A 25,147-nucleotide genomic window follows, 5' to 3' on the forward strand; every position below is an offset into this window, starting at 1 on the left:
AAACATTCTCTTGCAGAGTCTCCAAAAGAAATGCAGCTTGGTTCACACCTTGATTTGAGCCCCAATGAGATCCATTTTGGACTTCTAAACTCCAGAACTGTACTATAATAAATCTGTGGTTTTTAAGCCACTAAATCTGTGGTAATTTGTTACAGGAGAAACAGAAAGCCTGTATTACACCACCTAATAGAATGCAATGAGGAAAGTATAGCATCACTTGTATGATATTCCTGCAAAGATGCCTAACATACCATCTAATATCAAGACACATCAGGGGCACCTGGGTGGCTCAGATGGTTAAGTGTCTGGCTTTGGCTCAGGTCATGATCTCTGGGTCCTGGGATCAAGCCCCATGTCAGGTTCCCTGCTCAGCGGGGAGTCTGTCTCTCCCTTCCCCTCTACCCCTCCCACCTCATGCTCTCTCTCAAATGAATAAATAAAAATCTTAAAAAAAAAAAAAGAAACATCAAACAAACTCACAAAGTGGGTGACTATAAAATAACTGGCCTGTAGTCTTCAAAAATATCAACGTCCTAAAAGAAAGAACAGTTGAGGAACTGTTCTAGATCAAAGCAGTTGAAAAGACAAGACAATAAAATGTGTAAGTAATCCTAAACTGTATCTTTTTCCCATAAAGAACACTCCTGGGACAACTGCCACAACTTGAATGGAGTCTTAGTCTCAGACAGCTGTAATGTATCAATGTTAACTTCCTGCCTTTGGTGGCTGTTGTGCAAGAGAATGTCCCTGTTTGTAGGAATTATGTACTATAATATTCAAAAAAGAAGAGACATCATGTCAACAACTTTCTCTCAAGTGGATCAGGAAATAGAAGTTATTTGTATCATACCTGCAACATTTCTGAGTTTGTTTCAGTAAAAAAGTAAACAAAATAATGGGAGGAAGATCTCAAATTGCAGCCCAAACTCCATCCAGGCTGGCAGCTACCAGGTCTCCAAAGAGACCAGAGGCATAATCTCTGAGGGAAAGTGAACAGAGCCTCTATACCTGGCGATACCAAGCACAACAGAGAATAAAGTTTTGAGACACAAGACTAAAAAGAGAATCCATTAAGAGACTTCACACAGAACGGAGGACCCCAGTTCTGCTTGCAGAACACCAGCAATAGGAATATACACGTTCCTTCTCCCCCAGGCGTGGGATTTAGTTTCAGTCAGTCAACATCCAGAACCCTGGAATGAAAGCACTGGGATACTCACGTTCAGTTCCTCAACCTCCATACTAAGCTTTCAGTGAACAAGCCAGCCTCACCCCTCACAAAGAGCTTCCATCAGCTTTATCACACCCTACTCTTAAGTAAAAGCCACCAGCCCAAAAATGGCCAAACATGTGAGGAAAGGTGCCAACATTAAAGACAGAAATCAAAACAAGCAGGAAAACCGGAATCCAGAGTAAACAGAACCAATGCCATGAAGGGGGGGGGGGGGGTTAAACTATATTATCAATGTGCTTGAAGAGGTAAAGAATACATGTATCCATGAAGTAAAAACAAAATGCTAGCCAAAAAAAAAAAGCAAGGAACAAAAGATAATCCTGATGAAAGAGAAAAGTTGAAAAATATCTCCCAAGAAGGGTAAAAGAATTAACTACTAGAAAATAGACAAGATAACAAAATTCTATGTCACTTGAGAAGACCAAAGAAGTTATCAAGGAAAGCATACAAGCAACTTTTCCCAGATCTAAAGAGTATGTACCTCCAAAGTAAAAGGATGGGTGCAACACAACAAAACCACCCGAAGCACATCACTGCGAAACTTTAGAACACCAGAGATAAAGAACAGATTCTTAAAACTTCCAGAGAACAAGAACTAAAAAAGGTGGGGGAGGTGTCACATAAAAAAGGACCAAAATTTACTAATAAATTAATGGATGCATGCAATATTTAATGGCTGCTAACATCAGTCAGATATTGTGTGCCTAAAAAGGAAATACATCACCCATGTAGTATTCTCCCCACTTACCACTCCCCTCCCCAAGAAAAACAGAAAGACTTATAAATGGAATTTTATCAAGCCTCTACATCTTACTACCAAGTACCAGAAAATACAAGGGACGGGGAGCATGTCAGTGACACCACAGGGATTCACTCAACAACATGCAGACTATAGGAAAGACAAGACGGATGACACAGTTTCTTCAACAAATAAAGTCAAGGAGGAAAAAAAAGATGCAGAGGGGCAGCCGAAAGATTAAAAGTGACTTAAGAGACCTGTCAATCAATGAGAAGTTATGGACCTTACTTAGATCCTGATTTGAATAAAGTGTTTTGAAAATATGTAATTATGAGGCAATCGAGGCCATCTGAACTCTTACTAGATATATGAAGAATGACTGTTAATCTTTTTAAGACATGACAATGGTACTGAGATTATAGTTTAGAAATCATTTTTCAGAGATACATACTGAAATATTCACAAGTGAAATTATATATCTGGGTTTTTGTAAAAACTCGAACGGAAGAGGGGTAGACAGGAATACAGGTTTTTTCTAAAAGTGACCATGAGTTGATAAATGTTGATGCTGAGTGATGGGTACATGGAAGCTCATTATGTTCTCCAACTTCTCCATACTTTTGGTTTTAATCAAATTCAGAATATAAATTCTGCTATATGAAGCTAGAAGGCCATGAAGTAACACATTCAGAGTTCTCAGTAAGAACTATATTCAAACTGCAATTCTGTACCCAACCAAAACTGTTAATCACCAGGGAAAGCAGACGAAAAATACTTTCAGACAATGTCTCAAAAAATTAACATGCACCCTTTCAAAGGAAGTACTGAAAGCTGTACTCCAATAAAATTAAAGATAAAAACAGGACGATAAGGGTCAGAGAACCAGGAAACAGGAGACCTGAACCTGCTGGAGATTTGCAAAAGAAACACTATTAAGCCCAGAGAGCAAGAATTTCATACAAGTGAGGCTTGATGAAGGGTCCCCTAAGAAGATTCCTAGGGGAGAGGATATGAGTAGGGGCAGGACACCTAGGTATCTGATATGCTTGCGCAGAAGCTATATTGAGAGGCTACTGGAATGTACTGGAAAACTTAGTCACAAGGACCTAGAAACAAAGCAAACGGAAATACTAGACAATTGTTAATTCCAGGAAAAACAAAATTATACAAGGAGGGAAATGTAATCATAGTAAACAATATAGCTCCATGGTGAACATACATAATTATAATTAAACACTGAATATGTTTAATGAAAAAATTTTAACAATAATGGGTAGATGGAAGAAGTGTAAGGCGAGTGATTTAAAATTAAATATTCACCTACCTTAATAGAAAGTCAATAAATAATATCCAAAATTTTAAGTTAAATACAAAAATAGGATCAGGGTTGCCTACTCAGCCTCCAACCTTCCCATTCTTCCTTTGTAACAGAAGCCAGTTTTGTTCAGGACCCGTTTGCACACCATCCCCATCAGGCATGTGCTCAGGGAAAGTGTGGCCAGCTCCACAATGATGCCCAATTGGTCTAAACATAAGCCCACTTCTTTCTAGTGAGTGTTTCAGAAACAGTCATATAACCCCCCAGCAGACAAGTCTGCCAAAGAGTTTCGAGGCAGAATTTCCACATTTTCATACAGCTACAAGAAAAAGTTCTCTCTTCTTTCTCTGGACACCGTAGTGTCTGGATACAACTCCTCAAACTACTGCAGCCTTATTACTCTGTGCATGTAGCCAGCCAGTGACTCGAGGGGAGAGGGAAAAACTGGGTACCTGAAGACATTACTGTGCCACCAAATCAATTAGCCCTAGAGTCCATCCTACCTCTAGACTTCCAACTTTGACTTAAATTCTCTTATTTGAAGCCAGTCTGGGTCAGGGTCTCCATACCTGCATCCAAAAGCATCCCAACTGGTACAATAAGCATATTAGAGAGGTACTTTTACCTCAGCTCAGAGTTGAGGTAAAAGAGCTTACCAACTAGTGGGCAGGGCACACCATACCATGAATGTTTCAGATGTGCTGAGATTCTCTAACAACCTCCAGATACCCAGACGGCCTCTTCTATTTTACCATGTCCATGCAGACCCTGAGGTGACAAAGTTTGGGAAGACCTGCTCTGGGGAGCAGAGAAGAATTACTGAGGGGTACGCCTGGGGACAGCTTTCTTCATTAGAAACCTTTCAGTAGTATTCAGTACATGCTAAACTGAAAATTCTTAACAAAACTAGTGCAGTAAGCAAAAAAGAGACAAAAGATTTGAGGTCATTAACAGTAACATGAAGAAAGAAGTTCACTGAAGACTATTTCAGAAACAAAACTCAAGAGGGCCAGGTAACAGAGTAAATTTTAAAGTGACAGGAGACCGGGATGCCTGGGTGGCTCAGTTGGTTAAGCATCTGCCTTTGGCTCAGGTCATGATCCCAGGGTCCTGAGATCGAGTCCAGCATCAGGCTCCTTGCTCCGCAGGGAGCCTGCTTCTCCCTCTCCCTCTGCTGCTCCCCACCCCGCTTGTACGTGCACATGTTCTCTCTCTCTCTCTCTCTCTCTCTCTCTCTGACAAATAAAAATCTAAAAATAAATACATAAATAAATAAAAGTGACAGGAGAGGCACAAAGACTACAGGGATGTTTCTTCTGGGGGGGGGGTCAGAACTCCACTAAATCAAACAAAGTGAAAAACCTAAGATGACTTTTTGTTGCATGTCACTGGTTGGATTACACCAGTTGCTATCTACCAAACTGTCCTCAAGTTTTCCAAGTACAGCTGACCCTTGAACAACACAGGTCTGAACTGCATGGGTCCACTTATATGAAGATTTTTTTCCAATAAATATATTGGAAAAAGTCTTTGAAGATTTGCAACATTTGAAAAAACTCAGATGAACTGCATAGCCTAGAAATACTGAAAAAAATTAAGAAATAGGTATTATTGTTAAGAATACAGTACAGATTATAAAACATACAAAGTATCTGTTCATCAACTATTCCTGTTTTGCGTAAGGCTTCTGACCAACGGTAGGCTATTAGCAGTTAAGTTATGGGGGAGTCAAAAGGTTCGTGTGGATTTTCAACTGCACAGGGGGTCAGCACCCCTCATCCCCACACTGTTCAAGGGTCAACTGTAATTCCACCTGGGAAGCTAAGATACAGTATAAGATCATACCAGAAACCCAACATTCAGCCATGTATTAAAGGCTAAGCAAGATTCTAGTGCTAGTCACAAAATGCACAAAAGATACACGGTTCCTGCTCTCATGAAATTAATCTAGTATTTGCTATAACATATTCCACAGAAGCAATACAGAATAATAGTTAAGAGTGAGGGCTAAGCCTGGTTTGAATCCTACCTCACCAACCACTAGAAAAAATTACTTCAACCTCTAAGCCTAAATTTTATCATCCGTTAAATAAAAATAATACCTTACTAGGTTGTGGTATGTGTACGTTTACAGTGTGCAGGACAAGTTTAATAAAGACTGCCCTTCCTATGTTAACAGGGGAGAAGGGGGCTCACTATAACATGCTAATGTGCATGAAGCTTCAAGAAGGTAATTTTTTGGGGTACCTGGGTGGCTCAGTCATTGGGCATCTGCCTTCAGCTCAGGTCATGGTCCCGGGGTCCTGGGATTGAGCCCCACATTGGGATGCCTGCTCAGCGGGAAGCCTGCTACTCCCTCTCCTGCTCCCCCTCCTGCTTGTGTTCCTGCTTGTGTTCCTGCTCTCACTATCTGCTATCGTTCTTTCTGTCAAATAAATAAATAAATCTTAAAAAAAAAAAAAAAAGCTAATTTTCTCCAAACCTATTTCCTCCACACCACACCACCTCAAGGAGTGGTCTGCAGAACACATTTACAGAGAAGAGAAGCTCCCTACTATGTTTTCTGCTTCTGACCCACTAGGACTGATTTTTATTAATGTCTTCATCCCTTCAGACTCTGTGTGTGTGTGTGTGTGTGTGTGTGTGTGTGTATTTTAACTACTATTTAGTGTCCACTCTGCAAACCCTTACAGTCAGTTTAAAGACTATTATGCCTCAGTCTCCCCTGCTAGACCCTGACAGTCTTAGAAAGAAAAGGGAGTATCTTTTAGCCTGACTGCTCCAGTACCTGGGAGAACATAGTATGTTAACACTAAAAATGCCCTCTCAAAGAAACAACACATGCATTTTAACCACATTCTTTGTCACTCAGCAAACATTTACTTCTATGTGCCAAGCCCTGAACAAAACAGATACAACCCTTGCTCTCAAGCAGCTTAGTCTAAAAGAAGGAGATACCAAATCAATAAATAAATAACCTCACAGCTATAAAATTCAGGTGGAACACATGTGAAGTAATGAGAAGAAAAAGTTCAGGGTGTTTTAAACCTAAACCTGGACAGGAGGGAAGGAGGAGTCAGGAGTCAGGGAAGGCTTCCCTAAATATATGACATCTAAATTGAGACTGAAAAGATGAACAGGAGTTAGTAGGACAAAGTCCTAAGAATGTTATATGCATCCAATTACTCTTCACAATACTGTCAATAGTAGGTACCTATTATCCTGATTCTATAAATGGGAAAACTGAGGCTCAGAAGTTTACACAGCTGGGAAAAAGACAGGGCTAAGATTCAAAGGCAGATATCTATATCAGGCTCCACAGAATGCACTATTCACCACTACACACTACTGTTTGTGACAGACAGATTCTAAGATGGGTCCCAGGACATGGCCTCCTGCTGCTTGTGCCCTTGTGTAGATCCTTCCCCTTGACCCAGGACCCGTGACTTGCTTTTAACCAAGAGTATAAAGGAAAGGTGATAGGATGTCACTTCTGCAGGTAGGTCCATCTGTCCTGTGAGAAGACATTCTCCTTTACTGTCTTTGATAAGTTAAGTGGCCATGTTGGAAAAGACCACACAAGGAACTAAGGGCAGATGCGTGCTAACAGGCAGCAACAAACTGAAGCCTTCAGTCCAATAATGCACAAGAAACCAAATTCTACCAACTCTCAGAAGAGCTTAGAAGAGATCTTTCCCTAGTCATACCTCACATGATACCACAGCCACAGCCAGCATCTTGACGACAGCCCTGAGACCCTAAAACAGAGGACCCAGCTAAGCTGTACCCAGGCATTTGACCCCGAAAACTGTGAGAACATAAATGTATGTTTTAAGTGTCTAACTTTATGGTAATATTGTTACATATCAAAAAACAACACATTGTTGTGTGTTCTTCCATCATATCCCAGGGCTTTACTGAAATACTGATTTTCAACTATCCTTAACCACACATCAAGCCAGATTCAGGTAGCAGTCACAACATTATGAAGATGTCAACATTAACCACAATCTGACCCCATGGTTTATAGCAGCCACTTGAACAACCCTGTCTGTTAATTCCATTCTTGCTGTCATTTCTGCCTGTTTCTGTTGAGTTTTCTCTTCTAGGTCTTCAAATTCACTAATCTTTTCTTCTGTAATATCTAATCTGCCATTAATGCCATCCAGTGTATTTTTCATCTCACATATCAGTTTTCATCTCTAGAAGTTTTATTTGGGTCTCTTTCTTACCTTTCCAGTCTCTACCTTTTTGAACTTACTGAATACAGTTGTAATAACTGCTTTAATGTCTTTGCCTGTCCATTCTAACACCTGTCAGTTCTGGGTTGGTTTCAACTGACTGACATCCTAACTATAAGTTATATTAACCTGATTTTACACAAATTTAGTGATTTTTGATTGGATGCCAGACATTTTAAACTGCTAAGTGTTAGGTTCTGTTATATTTCTTTAAAGAGTATTGGATTTTGCAGGCAATTACATTACTTACCGATTAGTTTGCTCCTTTCAAGGCTTGTTTTTAAGCATTTTCCAGCCATATCTAGAGAAGCCTTAATTTTAGGTCTAATTTAGCCCCACTACTAAGACATGACCCTTCTGGAGTCTCAATGAACACATTTAATGAGTTCTACTCTGGCTATAAGGTACTCAAGTATTTCCTAGCTTTATGTGAGCTGTGAAAATTGTTCTGCTTACCGTTTCCCCCAGCGGATTCCTTCGTCAGGAACTGTTCCTTTATGAAACTGCAGCCCACATGTGCAGAGCAGATTCATATTCACTCAAACATTTAAGAGGACCACTAAGAAGACTTATGGAACTCTTTCTCTGCATAGCTCCCTTCTCTCCAGAAGCCTACTCCTCAATACAGAACCATCTTGGCCTCCCCCAGATCCAGTCTTTGCTTCCTCAACTCAGTGAGGTCAAATGGCTCTATTTGGGACACCCCTCCACTGAGGGGCACTGAGATCTGAAAATTGCCTCCAGAAAGAAAGCTGGGCCATGAAAGGGCTCACCTCATTTGCTATCCACACCCCCCACATCAGGGATCACAGATCTACACTGCCTATTGTTCAATATCTGAAAATACTTGTTTCATGTATTTTGTCCAGTTTCCTGTTTATGGTTGATGGGTAAATTCAGAATGTTACTGCCTCATAGTCAAAAAACCTAAGTCATGGGGGGCACCTGGGTGGCTCAGTCGGTTAAGCATCTGCCTTCGGCTCAGGTCATGATCCCTGGGTCCTGGGATCAAGTCCTGCATCAAGTTCCCTGCTCGGCGGGAAGCCTGCTTCTCCCTCTCCCACTCCCCCGCTTGTGTTCCTGCTCTTGCTATCTCTCTGTCAAATAAATAAATAAAATCTTCAAAAAAAAAAAAACCTAAGTCATGATTCCTGATAAAGTAAATGTTTTATAAGATACAACTCCTAAACACACACACACACACACACACACACACACACACACACCCCATTATCTATTACGTCATCCCATCTTTATTTTTATCCTGGCATTTATCACTCTTCGTCATTGTTACTTGCTTTCTTGCTTATTCTACATCTGAAACAGAATGTAAGCTCTGTGAGTGCAGCCATCTTGTCTATCCTGTCACTCCTCTAGCCCCAATACCTAGACCATACTCTGGCCTAGAACAGGCACTCAAGTCAGCAAATTCACTAAATCAATAAGCAAACTGCATATAACTATTTCACTTAATATATACTGTAAACTCCTCCCATTAATAAATTTTAATCTAGATGCAGGTAACCCTGACCCTGGAGAGCTCCTTAGAATTGTCAATTATCTTAATTAGCATCGCCTAAGTAAAGGTTCTTAGTTACAAACAAAAGAAACTAACTCTGGCTTTGCTGAAACTGAAAAGGAAGTTATTAAAGCATATTAGGCAACTCACAGAAAACCCCAGGAGGGCCAAGCTGGAAGGCTACATAATCAAGAACACCAAAATTCAAACCACAGATCTGGTCCAGTGGAGACAACAGAGGATTCAGTCACTACAGCCTGAACAGACACCAGTGACACCAGCACCTAAAAGCTACAGCGGAATCTTTGTCACTGCCCACCTCTGGGAAACAGATGTAGCTGCCATCCCCCCTGCACTGCAGAACACAGATTTCTACAAAGCGCCTACTTCTGCAAGTCACTAGCTTCTGACCCCAGGTCACAAAACTGCATCCCAACTCTGAAAGATGCAGAGAAAGTGAGCAACTGGCTCTCAAAATTGAGGATTTCTACTTCCCATCAAGATCCTTAAGGTAAAGAATTTCCCAAACACAGTTTTTAGACATTTTTCTTGGTTATCTGAAAAACTAATGAACCAGTATCACAAGGTATCAATTCCAGTATACCAGAACTTTTCTGTTTCTTCAATTAACGGATTATAGAAGCTCTAGGTTTCTCTTTCTTTTCTCTCTCAATGTTTAACTTTAGGGCACTTAACTCTTCACTGGGTTTTTTATTATCTGGAGACAGCATATGCAATCTGCTATGATTATCCTTAAGCAAATTTACTTCCCTGCATCTCAGCTTTTTAGCTTATAAAACAGAAATACTACCAACCACCTTACAGAGTTGCTGGGAATATTAAATAATAATGAATATGTAAGTGTCTGGCCCATAGAGGCAATCAATAATAGCTATTGTTACTATTATTAAATAGGAGCTTATTTTGTAAGAGGATAAACTCACTGATCTACATAAACTTTTTAAAAAATCTGCCAAGTTGAAGATTCAAGGGTTTCTATTTTACATGGTATTATAAATGTTCTCCTCTTTAACTCCTATGTTACCAAAAATAAAGCAACAAGTAGCTTAAAGTAGTCTAACATGTTGCCACCAAAACTAAGTTGAAAACATAAACAACCAACCGACCAAAGACAAGGAAGGAACCAAGGAGGACTAACTGCTCCAACACAATGGACACAAGCTGTATTTCCTTTACATTTCTCTCCCGTGAGCTCCTGACTATACTGAAAAGCTTCATGATGGCAAGGACCATGTATTCCCAGGTGACTCACTACTATGTCCCAAGTGCCTAGCATGGGGCCAGGCAGAGAGGAGAGCTTCAATTCCTACTGAATATTTGCTTTTCTAAATATTTACTGTAGAAACTACTCAGAGAAAGATTTCACAACAATTTTAAACAAATCCCTTTTAAGCTTTTAAAAGCTTACTCACCTGACAAGATCAACAGCTTCAATAATTTTCTAACTACAAGACTCATTCTGGGGTACCTGGGTGGCTCAGTTGGTTGGGCATCTGCCTTGGGCTCAGGTCATGATCCCAGGGTTCTGGGATCGAGCCCCGCATCAGGCTCCCTGCTCCACGGGAAGCCTGCTTCTCCCTCTCCCACTCCCCCTGCTTGTGTTCCCTCTCTCTCTCTGTGTCTCTCTCTGTCAAATAAATAAAATCTTTTTAAAAAAAAAGACTCATTCTTTTGAAAAATCCATCCATACAATGAATTTCCTCAATAGTTCTCATTCTGTTGTCCAAACTTGAAAAACTTAAAGCCAGGGGCGCCTGGGTGGCTCAGTCGGGAGCCTGCTTCTCCCTCTGCCTGTTGCTCCCCCACTTGTGCTATCTCAATAGTCTTTTAAAAAAATTATTAAAAAAAAAGGTTAAAGCCAAAATGCATCCAAACCACTTTCTTCACTTTCTGTCACCTTTTTAGATGAAGTCAAAGCTAGAGCTTATTTTAAATGTGAACCTGACAGCTACTGCAAATGCTGGACTGACATCCCACAGGTCGTTGTTGAACAGACCTCACTTCGTTGGCTAAGAACCATGAAGAATATCCAGGCTGATTGCCTCCACAATTTAAAACCTCTCCAATGAACGAACACTAAGGAATGGGTCTATTTCTATAAACTACTAAAATGATGTGCTCCTTTAAAGAAAAGGCACAATGTAACTAATATAACACTGTCAACTATACTTTCATAAAAAATAAAAAAGGCACGTTTCTACTCCATATTCCTAACACCTGGCTTCTCCCACACAGTAGGTATTTCATATGCATTTGTGTAATTAATTCAGGAGTAAATAATTTTTTCCTGGCTATACAGTTTTCCAGTCCTATCTTTAAAAAGATAGTCCTTTGGGGCACCTGGGTGGCTCAGTGGGTTAAGAGTCTGCCTTCCACTCAGGTCATGATCTCAGGGTCCTGGGATCTAGCCCCATATCAGGCTCCCTGCTCATCAGGAGTCTGCTTCTCCCTCTGCCCCCTCCCCCTCCCCCCCGCTGTCTCTCACATGTTCGCTCACTCTCTCTCAAATAAGTAAATAAAATCATTTAAAAAAAAAAAGTCCTTTGGGGGCGCCTGGGTGGTTCAGTTGATCTGATTCTTGATTTGGGCTCAGGTAATGAACTCCGGGTTCTGAGATGGAGCCCCACATCAGGCTCCACACTTAGCATGGAGCCTACTTGGGATACTCATTCTCTCTCTCCCCGCCTTCCTCTTCCCCTCCCCCACTCAGGTGCTCTCTCTCTCAAATAAATAAAATTTAAAAAGATACTCCTTTGGTCCTTGAGACCAACTAGTAAAAATCAAAACATGTTTTTTACTGATTCATTCAACAAATGTTTACTTAGTACTTATTATGTGCCAAGCCTTTGCTGATCCCTGTGACTGCAAGGGGGGAACAAACCACTGCCCCTACTCTCTGAAAGGCATTAATCAAATAAGCATTAAAAAAATTATCAACTGCAGAGGGCATGGGTGGCTGAGTCAGTTACGAGTTCAACTCTTGATTTCAGCTCAGGTGGTGATCTCAGGGTTGTGAAACAGAGCCCAACATGGGGCTCCGTGTTCAGCATAGAGTCTGCTGGAGACTCTCTCTCTCCCTCTGCCACCCCTCTCCTCTCGTGCACTGTCTCCCTCTCCCTCTCAATAAATAAATCTTTAAAAGAAATTATCAACTGTAATAAGCACTATGGAGGAAATGTACAAGACATTAGATATTAAAAAAGAGGTGACGGGAGGGGGGGTACTTTCCCTGACAAAGTGACATCAGGGCTCAAAGTGCAGGAGGAAAGAAGTTCAGTGCAGTAAAGGGGATGACTGCTGGCTGAAGAAGCAGCACACGTGAAAACAGGGTCCGGAGCCTCAGAAGGTTAAGACTGTGTAAGTGAGCTGGGGCCACATCATTCAGGTACGGGGTCCTGTGACTAGTCTGGTCTTTACTCTAGAAGTCACAATGTATCGTTAAAGAGGTTTTTTTTTTTTTCAAGGACAAAGAATTTTTATTCATCATTTGTTCAAATTGCTCTTCTATGCCTGTCCATTCCCTTGAACTTTCCTTATTCCTTGACTTTCCTTATATGCCCACATGCTTTATTTTCGATGTCTGCATCTTTGTCTTACTCAGCAAAAAGCCTTCCTCCAAGCTGTCTCTCATGAATCCTAAGACTCGAGTCTTCAATTTCTTCCCTCTGCATAGCTGACTCTAAGACTGCTGAGTAACTATGAGCCTTCAGGCCAATTCGTAGGTAAACTCACCTAGCTTTACTGACATTTTGTTGAACTGTACCACGGAACGATTATAGGGAAATTCAAAAAGTAAAATTAGATTATAATATACTCAAATGAGATCCTAATAATTTCCCTACCACTGCTATTTTGAAAAAAACTTCTACAAAATCTTTTGTACCAAGGAAGTAATGTCATTCTGTAATGAATGTGTTTGATGTAAAGATGAAGTTAAAAAATAAATAAACCACTACTGAGATGACTGACAGTTGTTCTTTTCAAGGGGAAATGGTCAAATCAGAACAAATTTTTCAGCACACAGTATTTGTCTTAAAGATTGGAGTCCTATTTAACCCAAATAAACTTTAACTCAAAATTAACTGTCACAAGAACTCTAAGACGAGACAAAAATTTGACCTTCAAAAAGCAACATCAAAAATTACTCAACTTCATGGGCTGTGTTTCCTTCAATAATGTATGTCCACTCTAGAAAGTCTGTAAACCTACTGTGGGGATTACTAAAGATCCCCCCCACCCCCCACCCCCGATCCTAACTTCTATGATGGCCCAGACAGTGTAGGCTTTGCTGTAGCACTAATTCCCAGGCCCTAGTTCCACGTTTGACACTGCTAAGTACTGACTAAATAATTCTAAACACCTCCCGAGATAAATGTTTTTTAGATTACTGTCTCCCGGTAAGAACACATGTGAAAGTAAAGAGAATATGATATTTTTCAGGAAAAATACAAAGACACTCAGAATAAACTAAACTCTCTCTCATATTCAGTTACTTTTTCAAACCATGTAACATAATACACCTTTTTCTTTCCAGATTCACACCTTCTAGCATTGCCTTCTCCCACTGCCCCATTTTTAGGCTCATCTTTAATGACTTCCACCTGTCCCTAATGGAAGTCTGAACTACAATAATAATTCTATCTTCTGTTCTTTAACAGTTCCTTCAGGCCCTCAGGAGGAAATACTCTCAACTGTCCCACTAAACGAATCATTCCCATACTATACTGCTACCAATAATTCTCTCCTTTCTATATCCAAAAATTTGGCCACACTGCTGTTTAAACCCAGAAATATTCACTTGTTCTGTTGGAAATTAAATCACTGAGAATTTTTTTTAAGGCACTCCAAACTTGGCTCTCCCATTTGACTTCTACTTTTTATCTCTTACTCTTTCATGCCTATAACACCTAGAATGAGCCTGCCTTCCAGGCCCTCCTTCTTACTGTGTCATCTCCCTAACCCAGACTTGTCATCACAGTTCTGCTGAAACACCTTCAATTGCCCCAATCAAATGCCTCATAACATTTAAGATCCATCACTCTCATTTCTCAGTGTAGTTGTCCCTATCCCTCCTCCAGCATCTCACACACATGCACTCTCTGAAACTCCGGGCACATGAATCTGTCATTCTACTAAGGCACTCCTCACTTCCCCTGCCACCACAGGACCTCAGACTATCAAAGCTCCAGGTTATACCAAGACTCAGTCCCACCTCCTCAAGGCACGCTCAAATCCCCAGAATTCTTACTTCCCTTTCTTCTGGTTCTTCATACGTCAATACCTCTCACTGTTAGCAGCCAGGGTCTTACTTATGTTGATGGTGCCTATATACACACAACTATTTCAATGCTAACAGCACAGGTAACCAAATCTTACTTCTGTAGTCAAAGCTTCTACCACCACAATGCACATACCTCATATAGAGGACAAATGTTTACTCAACTGAAGAGGAATAAGAATTCCCTTTTACGGGGCACCTGGGTGGCTCCATCGTTAAGCATCTGCCTTCGGCTCAGGTCATGATCCCAGGGTCCTGGGATGGAGCCCCGCATCGGGCTCCCTGCTCCACGGGAAGCCTGCTTCTCCTTCTCCCACTCCCCCTGCCTGTGTTCCCTCTCTCGCTGTGTCTCTCTCTGTCAAATAAATAAATAAAATCTTTAAAAAAAAAAAAAGAATTCCCTTTTACAATTTATCAAAGCATTTACAATTACAAGCATCTACAAGTTATCAAAACATTTTTCATTCAACAGAATAAAGAAATACAGGAAAATCAGAAAATATTTAATTATATATCTGACAAAGAATATTTCGTTATTAAAGTACAAGACTCAGAGTACAACTTAAGATGTTCAAACTCACTCATAATTAAAGAAACGCAAATCCAAACAACTAAACATCATTTTCACCTATTAAACTGACAAAGATTTAAAACTCTAATAACACCAATGTTGGTGAGATCTGGGAAACCATGAACTCTCAGACACTGCTGATGAAGTATAAATTGGTGCTACTTTTGAGAAGACAGTTTGGCAAGGCATTTCCAAATGTGCATATACTTGGTGAACCGGCAATTTCCCTTAGAAATCTGTATCATGTGGCTAAGGCTCACAGAACACTGTTTTATGTACAAGGATGTACATTTCAGCATTGTTTGAAACAAAAATACAAGAACAATTTAAATGTTCTTTAATAGAAACTGATTAAATTGTGGTACAACCATAACATGGAATACTTCCTAACCATTAAAAATAACAAGGAAAACTATCAGCTGATGTGGGAATATTGCTAAAATAGATCAAGATGCTTAAGATGCAAATCTGTGTGTTTAGCATGATCGATCCAGTTTGCTTTTAAGTGCATAGACACTGTACACACATCCATCACAATGTCTACGAACTTTAAAAAAATAAACAGGATCAGGGAAACGTGAATGGCTCAGTCGGTGGATTATGTGATTCTTGATCTTGAAAGTCATGAGTTCCTGGGGTTAAAGTTTACTTAAAAAAAAAAAAAAAAACCCTGTAATTAATTTTTTAAAAATAGGATCATACTGAACAATACTGCTCTGTAACATACACATAATAAATATTTAAAATAGATATACTTGCACATACATGCATAGGACATTTCTGGTAGGAAAAACAACTATTCCCTATGGAGCATGGGGCAGGGGATTGATATGACAGCATCCTGTAGGGCCTGAGCTTTTTTTTTTTTTTTTTTTAACCATGAGGACATATTACTTGATGATCTTTTAAAAACTAAAATTCCCTAGGTGATCAGAACTATTCCTTATATATTTGATATGGTGTCAGACTACTCAAATAGGAATGATGAACACTAAGAAAAAAAGCCTTCTACTCCAATACTCAAGTGGGTCTTCAGCTAAATTATCCACAGTCCCATTACCAATACTCTTAGTGACAGGAGGCCAGAAGTCCAGACTAATGCTACCAACCTCTGGCCACAAGAGAAGCCTCCATGAACGCTTCCAGAACTATACCACAAGCTGACACTTCTCAAACATGCCCTTCATCTTCCTCTGGGCTAGGGCACATGTGCCAGCTCTTCCCTCCCCTTCCCACAAAGCTCTCTTATTAGTGCAGGTGCTATCTCCAATTCTTAAAATGACAGCCAGCTAATTCATAAAGTGTTAACCGGATATACAGATTAAGGACATTCCTCTGGGAATATTTCCATTTTAAATTAGGGAATCCACCTCAACTTAATCTAAAGGAATTCAACAGTGAGAACTGCAGATGAAAAACAAAGTAATAATTTGAGGACAAAACCTACCTTGGTTCCTTCTAATCATGCCAGGCTAGCACCTACCTATCATCTACCCTAACGCTATAGGTACACTACCCTATCCACCACAGCACTGACATTAACAATACCTTTAAAAACCTCAACTTCCCATCCTTAAATATTCATTTGACTATTTGCTAAAAGAACAATTAAGTGATCCAACTATTCACTACCAATGAGCTCACACATAAAAAACAACCATTTGAGAATGACTAATAGCTCTATAAAATCTCAACACAGTTGGTACTTGGTCCTCTTTTGCGTTCACATAAAGAACGAAGAACTACGAGTCAGAAAAACACACTCTAGTTTCGAGCGGCTCACTCTGGAGTACCAGTTAGTCATTTAGTTTCTTTGCATCTATTTCCTTCTCTAAAATGAGGGCGATAAACTATATGGATGTTTCCCAAAGTCTTTCTTTTTTTTTTTTTTAAGATTTTATTTATTTATTTGAGAGAGAGAATGAGATAGAGAGAGAGAGAGAGCACGAGAGGGAAGAGGGTCAGAGGGAGAAGCAGACTCCCTGCTGAGCAGGGAGCCCGATGCGGGACTCGATCCTGGGACTCCAGGATCATGACCTGAGCTGAAGGCAGTCGCTTAACCAACTGAGCCACCCAGGCACCCTCCCAAAGTCTTTCTACTGCACCAGGATTACCTGGAATCCCAATTAAGAAAGTAGATGCCAGAGCATCACCCCAAACCTATAGACAGAGAAGTATCTGAGTTTGGGAGTCCCACAACTTTGAGAAGTTCTCCAGAAGCCTGTTTGAGAACCATTAGTTTCTCAGCTCTCCACTAGATCTAATAACAACACTCTAGTTCAAAAGAACCCAGATCTTCCTCTTTGTTCAAACCCACAGAACTTAAGAGGAACACACTCGGATAGTGAATGGATTTCCAAACATCACAGCTATCCTCCTTGCAACTTCAGTGACTCAAAACATTTACTGAAAACTGAGAAGATTCAAGTGTTATTCCAATAGTTTGCTGAGGGCATGAGTATGAATACATACAGTAGGAATACATTCTAGGAAACTATTAAAACAAAATCCAAAAGTTTAGATTCCAAATAAGGTTTACATACAATATAGTCACAATCAAGAACCACGTATCTATCAGAAAGCGTCAGTAAAATAATGTGCTACTAGAGCCAAAATTCATTCACTACTAAAAGTTTAGCCACATCTTTTCTAATCTGACTATATATGTATATATTACAGATACTGAATAGTGATCTATTTAAATTTGCACACCACAGTTCAGAAGACTAATGACCAAATATGGAAAATAAGTCTTATTAATTAGTGCAGTAAAAGTTGTCTTTCCAAGGTTTATTTCTGTATGTTTCTTCCAAAACATTTCGAAGTGTGACAGGAAATTTCATAATTCCCCATTCTCCTCTTCTACAGTAGAAACAGATTTTCAACCAAACAGCCACCCTGCCAGAGACCATATATCCCAGCCTCCTTTGCAGCTAAAATGTGGCCACCTGACCAAGTTTTGACCAATAGAAGTCACATATGCAACTCCCAGGTTTGTCTTTTAAAAGAGGGGATGTGTTTTCCCAACACCTGTTCCTAGATGGTGAATACAGTGGGGAACAGTCTTGTACCACACAGAAAATGGTATTTCCCTAAGCGAAGGAAGCAACAAGACAGGAGGAACCAAGTTCCCCTCTACCATGAAGCCACTACATCAGCCTTAAAATTACTTACATGAGAGAGAAATAAACGTGTTTAAGCTACAGTATTTAATCAAAACAAAGGCCCTATCTTGTGTTCTAATTAAGGCATAAAGAAAGTTTAAGTTTATAACAAATATTAAGCAATAGCTCCTTATTAATTCAGTAAAGCTGAAACTCTATAAATTCTTGGGTAACCCCACTACTGAAATTATTGCTACTGTACCAACAACTTATGTTTATGTGGCATTTTACACTTTTGCAAAGCACCTCACTATAGTATCTCATTCCACATTCTCAAAATCCTGGGACGGGCAGCTGGTACTGTATACATTTGGCATATAAAACACAAGTTCAGAGAAGCTACTTTAGCCAAGATTGCACAATCGTGGAGTGGTACTCGGGCAGGATTCTGACACAGAGGTTCTTCACTCCATCCTCTGTGTACATGCACATTTATCTACCCCTGCTGTACTGGAAGCATGATCAAAAAAGAATTATTCCTGTCTAGATGGACTTTACAATCTGATGGAGAGAGGAAGAGACAGACATTAGGTAAGTGTATCTGTGAATATGTATGAGTAATTACACAGCTATTTGCAGTAAAAGCTATAAAAAAAAAAAAAAAAGCAGAGTCCTACAAGAATGCATGGCTAAGGAACCTATCTAGACTGGGGTTTTAGGGAAAGTCTCTCTGAAGAGACCACAAGGATGAGTACAAACGGAGAGGAGGAAAAAGAGGGAGAACACAGAGGAGGAGGCTATTAAGAAACGTATATGTTACCTCAATCTGCACAAGAGCCCTACGTGAAGTACCACCAATCCCATGTTACAGATGAAGAAACCCATGCTTAGCAAAACCACACTGCCAGCAAAGGACCTGTCGAGACTCCAGATGTGCCTGACCCTGGAGCCTCTCTGCCCAGCACCATATCACAGGCCTGTACTCTCTCTCCACGGCATCATGCTGCCTCAACTGCCATCTATAACCAGATTTTGTGCAGGTTTGGATGGGTGTCAGAGCATCTTTTTTACCAAAACGCATATGCTAGGATGCCAACTCTAACCACAAATATCCATAAAACTTAAAAAAAGAAAAAGAGTCCACTCCTGTCACTGGAAATCTGATATACTTAGCAAAATTACAGGGTTATTTAATGAACAGGGATGTTATGTAAAATACAGGTGATGTTGAAAACCAGATTCATTCCATGTTAAACCAGTTCCCTAAGCTCCTCCCCACTGATTTATACAACCATTTAACTACAGGAACATAAAACTCACAACAATTCATCAAGAGTAAAAATCCATTTTAAGCTATCAATGCACCATACATCAGATATGTATATGTCCCTCAAACAAAAAATGTGTTATCAAAACTTTAGTAGTACTATATAAATTTTAAAAATCCCCTTCTAGAGGAGAGGGTATGTAGCTCTGATGGAAGAATCAATTGTTACGGAGCCCAAGAGGTTCTGCATTAGCAAAAAGTATGCCTACAAGGAACCTCATTCTAGATATCCAATGTACTGTAAATTATTATCTCCAATAGAAAATTTTAACTTGTTATACAATTCTGAAAGTATGATTTCAAAGGAAAAGCATAACTTTTGAAAAACACTTAGCTGGTCTATACAACACAGTACTTCCAAATCATGTTGTTTTCATATAATTAAAAAAAAGAAACTTAAGGCTGCCTGTAGCCACGAAGTGAGGAAACAAGACTTGTCTTTAATTACTTAATATGAACCTTAGATTATTTTCATCCTGTGAACCCAACATTTCATTTTCATGTAACCAACGATAAACCTTATAGCTCTAGCTTAACACTGCAGGCAAGATTTCAAAAGATTTCTTCATTTAGGGGCAACGGAGAAGTTTTAGGTAACTTAAAATAATCTGATTTTTTTCCCCAAGTAATTAAAAAATTTTAACGCCCTCCGCAATTTTTAATCAAAAATCGTGCAAGCCATGGGTTATGAATTACAATTTCTCTAGCCATCAAAACACTGCCCAACGGTTAAAATATGGTAAGAAGTCTTCTAAAAAGCATAGTCACTCTATGTACGTAAGGTGCTCTTACACAAGGCAGTCACACAATACCTTCTGACAGGGCAAACTGTGTTTGTACCAAGTTTCAAGGGACCATGTTTGATAACTTCAAGTAGTATCTTTACTTCTAAGTAGAAAACATGTGAAACTACCAAAACACTCAACAGGAAGTAGAGGTCCTTAGCTCACAATTGAAACTACTGATAATGAATACAACAAAATTGTGAAAGTAATATAATTTTGTGAAGGAAGAACCAAGTTCTTTATAAAGACTCTTTCCTGGAAGCTTTTGGGTTGTGCTGGGTTCAGATGGTTCGTTTCTTTCTGGGAGGAAGGACAGAAATTGCTGGGGGTGTGGATGTAGGAAATACGAAAGTTCTTTGAAGTAAGAGAGAAGCTAAGGCTAAAGCAAAAACATTGACACCTTTATCACAAATACCAAGAAAGTCACAAATGAAGCCCCCTCGTCTATGAATCTCACTTTTAGTCTCACATATAAGGCAATTCCCTTCACACTCAAAATAAAGCTACTTCTTTCCAAATTTTCTTCCCAAAACTATAGACACTTGCCAACCATAAACACACGTGAAAACATCCCTGAGTAATCTAACTAAACTAGTTTTTATTTAAAAAAAGAAAGTTTAAGCAGTACCCAAGATTCGATACAAATTAGCATTTTCTTTCTTTTAGTTTCAAAACAAAATGCATGCCAAAGGTCATTGTATACCTTGTGTTACAAGTAAACCTTAATTTTGCTTTTGCAGATAAATATTCACAGTACTATAAAAACCTATGTATGTAAATTCTTTAAATACCAGTCACTGCACTTACCACTCCCTACCCCCATCTTTAAATCATAAACACAATAAATCCCCATAAATAAAACTAACGGGACAAACATCTGACAACATTCTAGAGGGGGGAAAAAATTCTAACCAAGGGTCTTTTTCACTATACACATTCCCAGCCAAGACACTGCATTAAAATGGTGTATTTTCATTTATTTTGAATGTTAGTTCCCCTAAAGACTGGACTAACTGGTTGATTTTTTAATCGAAGCACACAGTAATTCTATCTCTTAAGTTTCTAATAGGTCCCACCAAAATGTCTTTAAAATATGTTTAAGAAGCTATCTTATACCTATATTACAAATTCCTAGTAAGAAAGATCTCACTAGATCATTTAGTCCACGTCCCACCCCTACCAATGACCATCCATTAAGTGTATTCCTTCGAATCCAAATCATTTTTAGATTTTAAAGTGTGCCTTCACCTTACACAGGGGTGACCCCAGAATAATTTCTGAGCTTATCCCTCTTATCAACTTTTTATGCTGTTTTACAATAGTACTTGGTACACATGTTAACAGAAGTCCTTAACTTTCTGATAAGGTTTGAACTCTAAATGAATTTGGACAGCCAGCATAAGCACCAGGGCTATTTCAAGACCAATCCTCCCAAAGCACTGGGGTACTTGAAGTGTAAGTCATGTGTATATTAAAAATCTTAACTGTAACCGAGTAAACTTTTTCTTAACTGCTGTTTCTTTGAAACTATCTTCTTCAATTTAAAATCTTAGCACATGAAATTTCAGTTCTAGTGTCACATTTATAGTCTATCTGAAAATAGTATCTCCCAAAGTAAACAATTAAGACGTGAGAATTTAAGAAATTAAAAAAAAAAGCTAAAGATAATTCCACTGAATTATTAAAACGCCCCAAAATCAAAATATTAAATAAATCCACTCTTAAACACTTTGTATATGTAAGATACAAGGGGTCATACAAGAAATCTAAGTATTCAAACAATTTAAAATGCCTAAAAATAACTTTTACACAAAACTTTGCTATGACTCATCAATACTTAAGCGATGCCTACAATTAAGTGTGAAGAACAAAACGCACCAAAAAAATATCTCTCAATTACTTCTATTCAATAACTCCATAGTTTGGGGAGTGGGAGAACTGACAAGTTTCATTAAAGAGTCTCTTTTCCACCTTTCCACTTCCACAAACGACAAAGTTCATTTAATTCTATGCTCAACACTATCAGGGGCACAATCTCTAGGTTAGAACCCTGAGTCATTACACACAGATCGCTCCAAATTTGCCAGTGTTTATAATAATCAGTTATAACCTAGTGATTATGAGCCCAGGCTGGCTACAGACTCCGGCTCCTCGAGTCCCAGCTGCATGACCTTGGGTGAGTCACAGCTCAGTTTCCTCATCTGTGAAATGGGTTAACAGTTCCTACCGGTAGGAAATGCGAGTCCATACATGTAAAGCCCTGCTTAGACTGCCTGGCACTCTTTGTCCTCATCTTTAAAAACTCCGTGTGAAAACAATGCTATACGGGGTATTTTCTGACAACTTGGGCGGAATTCAAAAACCAAATGGTGCTGGCATTCGAGGGCTGCACCTAGATTACAAGGTTCGTATAATCTAGGGTTGAACGAAAAGCACAGACCAGTAGTCGGAATCACTCACTCACTAATTTTGCCATTTTTAACTATTTCAGGCTAGGGAGGGGCCTTTCGCTAGGCGTTAAGATACTCAGCAGCTTTGGTGGATCTAAGCGAGAGCGGGTTTGTGCCTGTAAATAGACTTGTGAAGTTTTGTTGCAATAGCCAGATATCAATTATAATTTACGCATTCTCAACCACCAGCTCCTCCGGCTGCTAAACAGGTCATTACTCCACCTCGAGTGGCCGGTATCACTTGCACTCACTGCACAACTTCGGAGCACGCCGAGTGCCCTCGCTCCAGCACACACCCCAAACGGCCGCTGAGGGACCCAGCCCCCGACCTTCCCCGGCGCCTCGCCCAGCAGCCAGCCCCGTTTTCTTAACCCGTGCATTGTCCTTGCAGAGAACCCCGGCGGTTCCCACACTGGTGGGGACCGAGAGGAGGGACGAGGGAGGAGCTGGGGGAAGAGGATGAGGAGGAAGAGGAGGAGGAGGAAGACAACCTCCTCCCCTCCGCTCGGGCGACCAGTGAAGGTCTGGCGCTTTCTCCGGCCCCCAGGCCCCGGCTCCCGGGAGGCCGCGGCCCCTGCTCCCACCCTCCGCAACTTTCCCTCCGCTCGCACCCGCCTCTCCTCCGGGACCCGGCCTGTCGGGCTCCCTCCCCCGGCGGCCGGCCCCGGGCCGCGGCGCCTCCTCCTAAAATGGCAGGTCCCTCCCTCCGCCCGGCCGGCCTCGGCGCGGGCCCGGCTGCAGGCCGCGGGGGGGAGCCGGGCGCCGGGCCGGGCGGGGCCGCGGCCGGGCCGGACACTCACCGGGACGATGGCGGGGCGCTCGCGCCGCTCCCTCCGGTGAGTCTCAGCCTCGGGCTCCCACCGCTGCGCTCCCGCCGCGGCCTCCGCAGCCAGCGCAGCCCCGGCCGCCTCTCTCCGCCCCCGGCGCTCCCGGCTCCGCGGCCGAGCCGCAGCCTTCTCAGTCTCTCTCCGGCTCCGCGGTTCCAGCGGCGCCCGGGGCCGGGGAGGCGACAGCCCCCTCCCCGGCAAATACCGCAGTCCCCGGACCCCGGCTCCCGGCGGCGGGGTCGCGCGGCCCGGCCCGGCGCGGAGGGCGGCGACGGCGGCGAGACCGGGCGCCGAGTCGCGGCCGCTCCCGGCGGCTTCTTCCCGAGGAGGATTTTGTAAATCTCACAAAATGGCGCGCGCTCCAAACCTGCGCAGCGAGAAGCGCCGGGGCCCGAGCGGCGGCGGCGGCGGCGGCGGCGGCGGCTCCTCCGCCAGGAGAGCCCGAACCGCCCGCCCCCGAGTCCCCGCACAGACAGACACACACACACACTCACACACACACGCACGCACACTCGCCCTCGCACACGCTCACTCACACACACACACTCTCACACTCACACCGGTCCCGCCCGCTCGCCGGCGGCGGCAGCGGCACCAACAGCAGCAGCAGGAACAGCAGCAGCAGAAGCGGCGGCGGCGGCGGCGGCGCCCGCACCCCCCGCTCGAGGTGTCCGCTCCCTGAGCCCGACCTGGGCCGCGATCAGCAGCAGCGACGGCAGCAGTCTCCCCGGATCCCCCCGCCGCTCTTGCCGCCGCCACCCCCGCCTCACTCCAATGGGGCTTTTTATTATTATTCGGGCGGGAAGCGAAAGGGTTTAAAAAAAAACCAACCAACAAAATGGCGACGGACCGACCCGGTCGCTATAGCAACTGTCAATCAAAACGCAAAACCCCGGCTGACGTGCTGACGTCCTCCTCCCGCCCCCCGGCCCCAAGCCGGCGGGCGGGGCCTGTTGCTCGGGCAACGGCAGATTCCGTTCCCTCCTTTCTCTCTACCCCTTCGTCCCCAACCAACCACCCAACCCCCTCAGGTCACGTGAAGGATAAATTCGGAGCTCGGGCCCGCTACGAGTGTCAGAGGAGGGCGCGTGATTCGCTCGGGGGAGGGGGAGGAGGGGGACGGCCAGGCCGAGGGAGGGAAGGGAAGGAAAGAGAAGGGGGGGGGTGAGGCGGCGGCCCGGCCTGTGCGCGAGCGCCCGCCGACTCCCTGGCCTCCTGGCCGCGCCACACCCCGCGCCCGCGCCCGCGCCGACTGCGGCCTGGGCAGCGCGCGCGGCCTCCGCGCCGCCACCCCCGGAACCCCGCGCTTCCGCGTCGTGCGCCCGCAGCCCCGCCCGCGCCGTAGGGGGTGGGGGGGGTGGGAGGGGGCCGGGCTCTGCGGCCGCGCGGAGACCCGGGAAGCCCACCCCCTGGCGCCCCGGCCGGAGGCTCTCACCTTCATCCCCCGGGAGCGCGCCGGCCGCTGGAAGGCGGCCCGGGTGCGCACGGCCGCGCGTTTCAACTGTTCTTCGAAGGGCTCGCGTGCCCCCTTCGCCGGAAAATGCCCACGGAGGCCGCGGCGGGGGTGGGGAAGAGGCCGCCTCCGCGTTTCAGACATCTCAGGAATTCCGGACGCTTTGCCCGAATCCGGGATGCCCCTGCGGCTGACACCTTGATTAAATACTGCCTCTCGATTTTTGCAGCAACCAATGCCAACGATCAGATATTATGCATGGAACCATCATAAAAACTTT

At 42.5% G+C, this 25,147-nt stretch overlaps 1 protein-coding gene across 3 annotated transcripts in view; it reads right to left on the minus strand.

Annotated features, from left to right (window-relative positions):
• Positions 1-24,866, minus strand: part of DYRK1A (dual specificity tyrosine phosphorylation regulated kinase 1A) — a 150,276-nt gene extending 125,410 nt beyond the window's left edge. For 2 of the 3 annotated variants that reach the window (XM_073890152.1, XM_025871446.2), the window contains exon 1: positions 23,388-24,286. The gene's annotated coding sequence lies outside the window, so the exon portion shown is untranslated. Of the gene's footprint in view, positions 1-23,387; positions 24,287-24,849 lie in introns of those variants that run through there. The other variant, XM_073890089.1, reaches the window with a different exon arrangement.
• Positions 24,867-25,147: the final 281 nt, after the last annotated feature.

Source organism: Callorhinus ursinus, unplaced genomic scaffold, assembly GCF_003265705.2.
Source record: "Callorhinus ursinus isolate GAN/ISIS: 27379988/994484 unplaced genomic scaffold, GSC_fseal_2.0 scaffold1, whole genome shotgun sequence".
Taxonomy (NCBI): domain Eukaryota; kingdom Metazoa; phylum Chordata; class Mammalia; order Carnivora; family Otariidae; genus Callorhinus; species Callorhinus ursinus.